Source organism: Mustela nigripes, chromosome 17, assembly GCF_022355385.1.
Source record: "Mustela nigripes isolate SB6536 chromosome 17, MUSNIG.SB6536, whole genome shotgun sequence".
Taxonomy (NCBI): Eukaryota; Metazoa; Chordata; class Mammalia; order Carnivora; family Mustelidae; genus Mustela; species Mustela nigripes.
Genome location: NC_081573.1, coordinates 4,916,092 through 4,925,593, shown reverse-complemented (window position 1 = coordinate 4,925,593; position 9,502 = coordinate 4,916,092).

The following is a 9,502-nucleotide window of genomic DNA, read 5'->3' as shown; positions in this document are numbered from 1 at the left end:
CAGGGACTGATCCTTTTGATGATTCTGAGTGGAAATAAAATGAAGAATTTCCTTTGCTGTGTGTGTCTTTGTCTTGGAGAGGAGAAGTTGGAGAGAGGGAGCCTCAGGCCAAAGACCATATTAGCGGTAGACAGAACGGGTAATACTTAAGCATGTACTCTTGGCATGGGGTCAAGGCCTAGATGGGATGATTGGACTGGTAAAGACAAAAGACCCACTTTTAGGTCCAAACCTTTTTTTTTTTTTTAAAGATTTTATTTATTTATTTGACAGACAGAGATCACAAGTAGGCAGAGAGCCCGATGCGGGGCTCGATACCAGAACCCCAGGATCATGACCTGAGCTGAAGGTAGAGGCTTTAAACCACTGAGCCACCCAGGTACCCCAGACCTTTTTTTTTTTTTTTTAAAGATTTTATTTTAGGGGTGCCTGCCTTTGGCTCAGGTCATGATCCCCAGAATCCTGGGATTGAGCCCTGCGTCAGCCTCCCTGATTGGTGGGGAGTCGGCTTCTCCTTCTGCCCCCACCCCACTCTTTCTCTCTGGCCCTTGTTCTCAAAACTGATTTTATATGAGAGGAAGAGTGTGTGTGCTCAAGCAGGGTGGGAGGGAGGGAGGGAGAGGAGCAAGCAGACCCCATGCTGAGTGTGGACCCCCCCTACACAAGGCTCCATCTCACCCCCCAGGGATCATGACCTGAGACAAAATCAAGTCAGTCACTGAACCCACCTAGCCACCCAGGTACCCCTCATTTTTTTTTTTTTAAGATTTCATTTATTTCACAGCAGGAGAAGGAGAAATAGGCTCTCCACTGAGCAGGGAGCCTGGGTGATGCCGGGCTCGATCCCAGGACCCTGGAGTCTTGACTCGAGCTGAAGGCAGTCACTTAACCAACTGAGCCACCCAGTTTTTATTTAATTTCTGCAGCCAACATGGGGCTCAAACTTAAGGCCTGAGATCAAGAGTCATGGGCTCTAATTGAGCCAGCCAGACACCCCCTAAAATTTCTTTTTTAAATATTTTATTTATTTATTAGAGATCACAAGCAGGCAGAGAGGCAGGCAGAAAGAGGAGGAAGCAGGCTCCCCACTGAGCAGAGAGCCAGATGTGGGGCTTGATCCCAGGACCCTGAGATCATGACTTGAGCTGAAGGCAGAGGCTTTAACCCACTGAGCCACCCAGGTGCCCGCCCCCCAAATTCTTTTTTTTTTTTTTAAGATTTTTATTTATTTATTTGACAAATAGAGATCAGAAGTAGGCAGAGAGGCAGGCAGAGAGAGGTGGAAGCAGGCTCCCCGCTGAGCAGGGAGCCCGATGTGAGTCTCGACTCCAGGACCCTGAGATCATGACCTGAGCCGAAGGCAGAGGCTTAACCCACTGAACTACCCAGGCGCCCCCAAATTCTTAATTCAAAAAAGTATCAAAGGCACCTGGCCGGTTCAGTCAGTGGAATATGCGATTCTTGATCTTGGGGTTATGAGTTTGAGCCCCATGTTGGGTGTGGAGACTACTGAAAAATCTTTAAAAAAAAGGGGGTGTATTTTTTTTTTTTAAGATTTTATTTGACAGAGATCACAAGTAGGCAGAGAGGCAGTAGGAGAGAGGGGGAAGCAGGCTTCCTGATGAATGGGGAGCCCGATGTGGGGCTTGATCCCAGGACCCTGAGATCATGACTTGAGCTGAAGGCAGAGGCTTAACCCCACTGAGCCACCCAGGTGCCCCAGAGGGGGTGTATTTAAATATATTGTTGATTAAGATATTGATTTGATTTACCAATGACTAAATAAAAGAGGCTTTAATAAGACAGAAGATGGATCTCATGTAACTATCCAAGCTGGTCTGAAGTCATTCATGGACCCTGGTGCTTCTATCTTGTTACTCCCCCAGCTCCCAGCTCAGTGGTCTTCAAAACTGAGTGTCGGAGTGCCCAGGAGGGTTTTTTTAAACACAGATTGCCAGGCCCCAAGCCCCAGCGTATCTGATTCAGCAAAGCTTGGGTGGTCCTGAGAATTTGCCTTTCTCCCGAACTCCCAGGGGATGCTGCAGCTGCTAGTCTGGGGCCCACACCTTGGAAGCCATTATTCTAAGGTGTGTCTTCCTTGACCTCAGTTGAAGCTAAGTCACCACCACCACGACCTTATTACAGCAAGCAGGAATGGGGATGGAGATATGGGAGAGCAAGCCACCTCCTTTTAAGGACTTGAGCTGGGAGTTTTCCACATCTTTTCTGGGCCTTGCCTTGGAGGACAACGTAGCCACATAGTCTCACCTACCTGCAAGGGAGCCTGGGAAATGTAGTCTCCAGATGGGTGGCCATTTTTCTCAGCCAGAGCCTTGATGGTCCTATTACCATAAAATGAAGGGGAAAATCAACTTTTGGGACTCTGGTCAGTAGAATAAAACCGGAAGGCTCAGCAAGCAAGGGTTAGGAATGTAGGGGCTTCTAGAGCAGCAGTTTTGTCTGGAGGCCTTGGGGTCCCCAAGACCTTTTCAGGTGATTTGCTAGGTTAAAACTATTTTCATAGTAACACTAAAATGTTATTTGCCACTGCCTTCTCCCCCAACAAATCTGGAGTTTTCCTGAGGTTATATGATGTGTGATGACATATTACTCTAACAGCCAATGCACTTCGTGCTTATGAATTCCTGCGATTTAAAAGATTTGCAATTTTAATTGCTAAAATTGTAAATATGGGTAGGTACAACCCGTGCAAACAAAAGTTCTTTGGGGTCGCTGGTATTTATTTAACAGTGTAAAGGGGTCCTGAGACCAAAAAAGTTTAAGAAGTGCTATATTGGGACTTATTTCCCCTTAAATTCAAATCTTGATATTTTGGGCCACCCAAGTATTGTGAATTGGGGCTGAAATGCCACATGGACACTGACGGGTCTTTAGAGCTTCTCTGAGGCAGGTTTTCCTTTTTCCACCTAGCAACAAAACATCTTCACTTGTGACAATACTGTCACCTTGCGCATCTGGAAAACAGCAACCGTTAAAGAATCCTCCCAGACGTTTCCATTTCAGGAACTGGGAGAAGCACCCTTCCTCATGACTCCGAGGTGACCCATGGATGACCCCATGGTTTACCCAAGACAGGTCCACACACAAACACTTCAAATTACCTGCCCCCCCAAAAGAGGGTGGGGGCAGATCCATCAGAACAAAAAGCTTGTTAACCAGGTCTAGGTTGAGTTGCTCCCCCTACTCCCTGGAATCTGGAACTTCGGTCCAGCCTCAGCCTGAGCCCTCCTCTACCTCTCCGTAATCCTAACAAAGTCTCTCCTTACCAAGTCTGAATTTTGTTTGACAAAAGTGAATTCACATAGTATAAGATTGACCATTTTATTTTTTTTTTAAGATTTTATTTATTTGACAGAGACCACAAGTAGGCAGAGAGGCAGGCAGAGAGAGAGAGAGGGGGGGGGAAGCAGGCTCTCGGCTGAGCAGAGAGCCTGATGCAGGGCTCCATCCCAGGACCCTGAGATCATGGCACTGCAAAGCCGAGCTGGGTGGCCTTGAACAGGTGTCTTTTTTTTTTCTTTTCTTTTTACAGATTTTATTTATTTGACAAAGAGAGAGAGCACAAGCAGGGGGAGAGGCCAAGGGAGAGGAAGAAGCAGGCTCCCTGCAAAGCAGGGGAAGCCCGATATGGGACTCGATCCCAGGACTCTGGGATTGTGAGCTGAAGGCAGTGGCTTAACCAACTGAGCCACCCAGGCGCCCTTGAACAGGTGTCTTTGCCTCTCTGACCCCAGGTTCCTTACCTGGAAGGCAGGGATGGTGAGCACGAGACCTTTGAGGCAGCAAACACGGAGCAAGATCACAGTCTAGCCTGGGCGCTAACCTCTGTTCCATCATAAACTTTATTTGTGAGCCGGGGGAAAAAATGAAACAGCAGGGTACCCATCGTAGCGTCCTGGCATTGATGGAAAAGATTCTAATCATCCTTTACAGACAGGAAGAGAGTAAAAAATATGCCGTACACGGTGGTATTTCCTGAAATGGTGTTAATGTGATATGATTTCTTACTATGCATCATGGTTAGAAAAGTCTGGAAGCCACAGGGAGAGCCTCGCACTGATTTCCAGACGCCTGCTTGGAGCACTCCTGAGAGCATCTCCCTCTCAGACGCGATCCCACTTCCCTCAGAGCAAACCTTCCCGGTCTCCGGGTGGCGCGGTGCTGGCGGGACTCGGCCGCCAGGTGGCGCTCGTGCATCGCCAAGAGTGGGTTCTGCTTAGTCCGACGGTCCAAACCCCCAGTCTTCAGGAATCCAGCTCCCGGAGCAGAGCACGGTGGGAGGGCTTGGACCGTCAGGAAGGGAGGGCTTGGACCGTCAGGAAGGGATGCGGCCTTCCTGAGCCTCACACCTCCGTTCATTCTGCAGTGTGCGTTGGACAGTCACCGCTCCCAGAGTTTGCATCCTGGAGGGGAAGACGGATGAGAACCCACAGCCACGACCCCGCCAGTACAAGGGCTCCTCCCCATCTAGAGCTTAGAGACAAGTGGAGCAGCCAGGAACAGCCCATCCTGCCCCCAGATGACTGTGTGACCTTGGGCAGCTTGTTTAGCCTTTCTGTGCCTCAGTCTTCTCTACTGTAAAATGGGAAAAGTAGTGCCAATGGCACAGTGTTGTCACGGGCATGAAAGAAGTTAATATCTGTAAAACATTTAGAAGGGGCTTTGTATGTTTGTAAACCAACTGTTATAAATTCCCATTTGTAAGAGAAACTGAGGACCAGAGAAGGTAATGAATTGCCAAAGTCACATTTCTGAGCTCTAGGAGGATCTCTGAGTTGGGTTCAGTGATTCTGGTTCCCAGCCCCGAGACTTTTTCTCTGCATTACACTTGCAGGGGTAAAAACCCAGCTCCCTTTGCATGGTGGAGGCCAGGCAGAATGAAATCCCCCAGGTGGGACCAGGGCCCAGCCCCAAGGGGGCTAGTAGTGGAGTCAAGTGTGGAACCAGAGCGAGATGCTGTGTGTGGGTCAGGGGAATAGCTCAGCAGGAGAACAAATCCCTTTCATGTAATGACCTAATCCTACTTGTAATAAGAACGCAGAAGAGGGGTGCCTGGGTGGTTCAGTAGGTTAAGCATCTGCCTTGGGCTGGGGTGATGACTCCAGGTCCTGGGATTGAGGCCCATGTTGAGCTCCCTGGTCAGCGGGGAGCCTGCTTCTCTTTCTCCCTCTGCTGCTCCCCCTGCTTGTGCTCTCTGTCAAATAAATAAAATCTAAAACAAAAACCCCAAAAAACTCAGAGGAAAAGTGAAGTGAACTGGCCAGGAGCAGTCATGGAGATGCCCTGCCTTCTCCGTACAGAATTGTGATGAACTCTGAAGCAAGGTTGGGCACGGCATCAACCCTCTCTCAAGAAAAGGGATCTGACAAGGCCAGAATAAACCAGCTGCTTGCAGGAACAGGTACCCCTAGGGCCCTATCTTCTGCATCTGCTGCTCCCTGGTCTTGCCCTTAATGTTCAACCATGACTTCACATGGAGCTCCCCATGGCCATCCTACCTAGCATCCTGGTCCCCCCACCCCGCTCCCCTCCATCCACGTCCTCCCCAGAACCTCAGAATGTGAGTTATTTGGAAACAGAGTCATCACAGATGTAACTGGTTCAGATGAGGTCCTACCGTGGTAGGGTGCATGATGCCTCCAATAGGACTAGTGTATTTACAACAAGAAAAAGAAACACAGAGGGGCACCTGGGTGGCTCAGTTGGTTAAGCGACTGCCTTCAGCTCAGGCCAAGATCCTGGAGTCCCAGGATTGAGTCCCACATCAGGCTCCCAGCTCCATGAGGAGTCTGCTTCTCCCTCTGACCCTCTCCCTTCTCATGCTCTCTCTCAAATAAATAAACAAAATTTTTAAAAAGAAAGAAACACAGAGACAGACATGTGGGGAGACACACCACGTGAAGACAGAATCAGGGAGGGCAGTGCTGATGCCATGAGCCAGGGCTTGCTGGCAACCACCAGAGGCAGGAAGGGGCGAAGAGGGATCCTACCCTGGAGCCTTCAGAGGGACCACGGCCCTGTCCCCACCGTGATTCCAGACTTCCAGCTTCCAGAATGGAGAGAGAATACATTTCTATTGACTTAACCCCCACAGTGGATGGTCCTTTGCAAGAATTTCTAAGAACATTTGTATACTGAGAAAGGGAAAATGAGATCCTGGCCAGGTGGTGCTCTTCTCTTGTGGGACAGAAACAATCTCTCAGAACACAAACCACAGTCACGGTCACTCTTTGGCCTTAATAAGGTAAGACAAAACAAACAAGTGTATTTCATAATTTTCTCTAAGTGCAGACAACAAACAGTCATTGTACAAACCCTGAAGGTACAAACATCCCTCTCTCCTGGCTAATAGGAGTGACCTCGGATTTGTTGTTGTTGTTGTTGTTGTTAAAGATTTTATTTATTTATTTGACAGGGGCGCCTGGGTGGCTCAGTGGGTTAAGCCGCTGCCTTCAGCTCAGGTCATGATCTCAGGGTCCTGGGATCGAGCCCCGCGTCGGGCTCTCTGCTCAGCAGGGAGCCTGCTTCCTCCTCTCTCTCTCTCTGCCTGCCTCTCTGCCTACTTGTGATCTCTCTCTGTCAAATATATAAATAAAAATCTTTATTTATTTGACAGAGGGCGACACAGCGAGAGAGGGAACACAAGTAGGGAGAGTGGGAGAGGGAGAAGCAGGCTTCCTGCTGAGCAGGGAGCCTGATGTGGGGCTGGATACCATGACCTTAAGATCATGACCTGAGCGGAAGGCAGATGCTTTACCGACTGAGCCACCCAGGCACTCCTCCTTCCTTATTTTAAAGAGTCCTGAATAGAAGGAGGGAAGAGCAGTGAGACCACTCTGTGGGCACTGCCGTTTGTGGTAGGCTAGGAAAAATGCCCCCCAAAGATACTCAGGTCCTAATCCCCGGAACCTGTAAATGTTGATTTTTTTTTTTAAAGATTTTATTTATTTATTTGACAGAGAGAAATTACAAGTACACTGAGAGGCAGGCAGAGTGAGAGAGAAGGAAGCAGGCTCCCTGCTGAGCAGAGAGCCCGATGCGGGACTCGATCCCAGGACCCTGAGATCATGACCTGAGCCGAAGGCAGCGGCTTAACCCACTGAGCCACCCAGGCGCCCCTGTAAATGTTGATTTTTAGATGACAAAAAGGATTTTGCCAATGGGATTAAATTGAGCATTCTGAGGTGGGGAGATTACCCTGGGTGATCCTGGTAGGCCCCGAATGTAACTCCAAACACTTTTTTAAAAATCCCATTTTTAAACATCATTTGTTTTAGGCATAATGGTCAATGATTCATCAGTCGCATATAACACCCAGTGCCATTACAGCATGTGCCCTCCTTAGTGCCCATCCCCCACCCCAGGCATTCTTATAAGAGAGAAGCAAAGGGAGACTGGGACACAGAAGCGAAGGCCAGGGGACAGAAATGCAGCTCAAAGCAGAGTCCGAGAGAGAAGATGCCACACGGCTGGCTTTGAAGATGGAGGTGGGGGCCATGAGGCACGGAATGCAGTTCTACAAGCCAGGAGATGGATATTCTCCCGAAGCCTCTCGAGGGCCAGGGGGGTTAAACTTAAAGTCATGGCTAACACAAGACACATGTATTTACTTACAGTTCTAGAGTCCAAGAGTGAGTCTCACGATGCTGAAGTTAAGGTATTGGTAGGGTTGGTTCCTTCTAGAGGTTCTGGGGAGAATCTAGCTTCCAAGGTTCCTGGTGGCCGCCAGCATTCCTGGACTGACTGTCTCTACAATCTTTCTTCTGCTGTCACATACCCTCCTGTCTATTCTGCTGTCAGATCTCCCTCTGCCTTCTTCTTACAAATTTGGGATCACCCTTGGGTTCCCCGTGGATGATCTTTCCATCCCAGGATCTTGGTACCTGCAGAGTCCCCTTTGCCTTGCAAACTTGCATATTCCCAGCCTCTGGGGATTAGGATGTGGATGTCTTTGGGGGCCACCATTCTCTCAAATACACTGCCTTCTTGAATCTCCACCTGGGATCTGGCATTTTCTCTGATTCTGTCTGTGAGAGGGGAGAGAAAGAAACACTCTCTCACCCCACCCCTTCGCCACATGCTTCATCTCTCCCTGGGGCAAAGTCACATCCAGTAGTCCCCAGAAATCTGGCCTCTGTGCTGTTCTGAGCCAGGCCTCAGCCCCCAGGAAACACAGCCGACGGTGGGAGGAGTCTCGGGAAGTCCTGCACTGAACCCACCTGCAGGGCCCTAGCTGATGATGTATTGGAGCTCAATTGGTGAATTCACTTTCATGCCCTGACCCCACCTGGGGCAGCTCCAGGATTCCAGAGTTCAGGGGCTGTGAGGGGCTCAGGATTTGGCTCCCCCCAGTCCAGCTTGGCCTGACAGGGATTTTCAGGTGCAGAGGGACCCCTTCCAAGACTGGAAGAAATGCATCTCGTGTGCAGAACGAGCCAGAAGCTGGCGGCAGTCATGACTAGGCTTCCCTAATGAGTGAGCAGGCTCTGTGGGACCACGCTATATTTTCACTTTTAGAAGCACAATTTTCCTGCTTTTAGACACTTTAATGAGGCTCCCTTTGCCCTGGAATTAATGACCCAAATTCCTAATATGGTTCCCAAGATATACATGGTCTCTCTCAATATTAGCTTCTGAGGTTGGTTTCAAATACCCCAGCATGGGACGCCTGGGTGGCTTAGTCATTGAGCATCTGCCTTTGACTCAGGTCATGATCCCAGAGTCCTGAGATGGAGCCCCCTGTCAGGCTCCCTGCTCAGCAGGGAGTCTGCTTCTCCCTCTGCCCCTCCTCCCTGCTCTTTCGCTCTCTCTCAAATAAATAAATAAATAATCTTTTTTTTTTTTAAGATTTTATTTATTTATTCGACAGACAGAAATCACAAGTAGGCAGAGAGGCAGGCAGAGAGAGCAGGGGAAGCAGGCTCCCTGCTGAGCAGAGAGCCCGATGCGGGTCTCGATCCCAGAACCCTGGGACCATGACCCGAGCTGAAGGCAGAGGCTTTAACCCACTGAGCCACCCAGGCGCCCCAAATAAATAAATAATCTTAAAAAAAAAAAGCCCAATATCAAAGAGTGTGACAATTACACACATAGGCATCCTCACCCTCTATGGACACACGAATACAAAATACACTCACAGACACAGACTCTTGAGTCCCCAGAGGCTCTCCACCTTCCTGTTTCAGGAAGGGTGGCCTCCTCTGTATCTAGGCAACCAGACCCAGTTGTCAGGCCAAGGAGACCTCGAGGCAATGAGGTCTCCCGAAGAGAACGAATTAGGGCTTCTTTCTTCCCGAGGACACTGCCTGGCATTGGGTCACTCCTCGGTCCTCGGCACCCACAACGTGTCAGTGCTATGTGGTCCTGGGTCCCCGGAATCCTACTGGTGGCTTACCCCCCGCCCTTTGCTCTTTCTGGTCATCTACTAGAAAAGCAAGGAAGCACTTACTTGATTTGAAAGAAGGGAAGTTGGAGGAGCCCA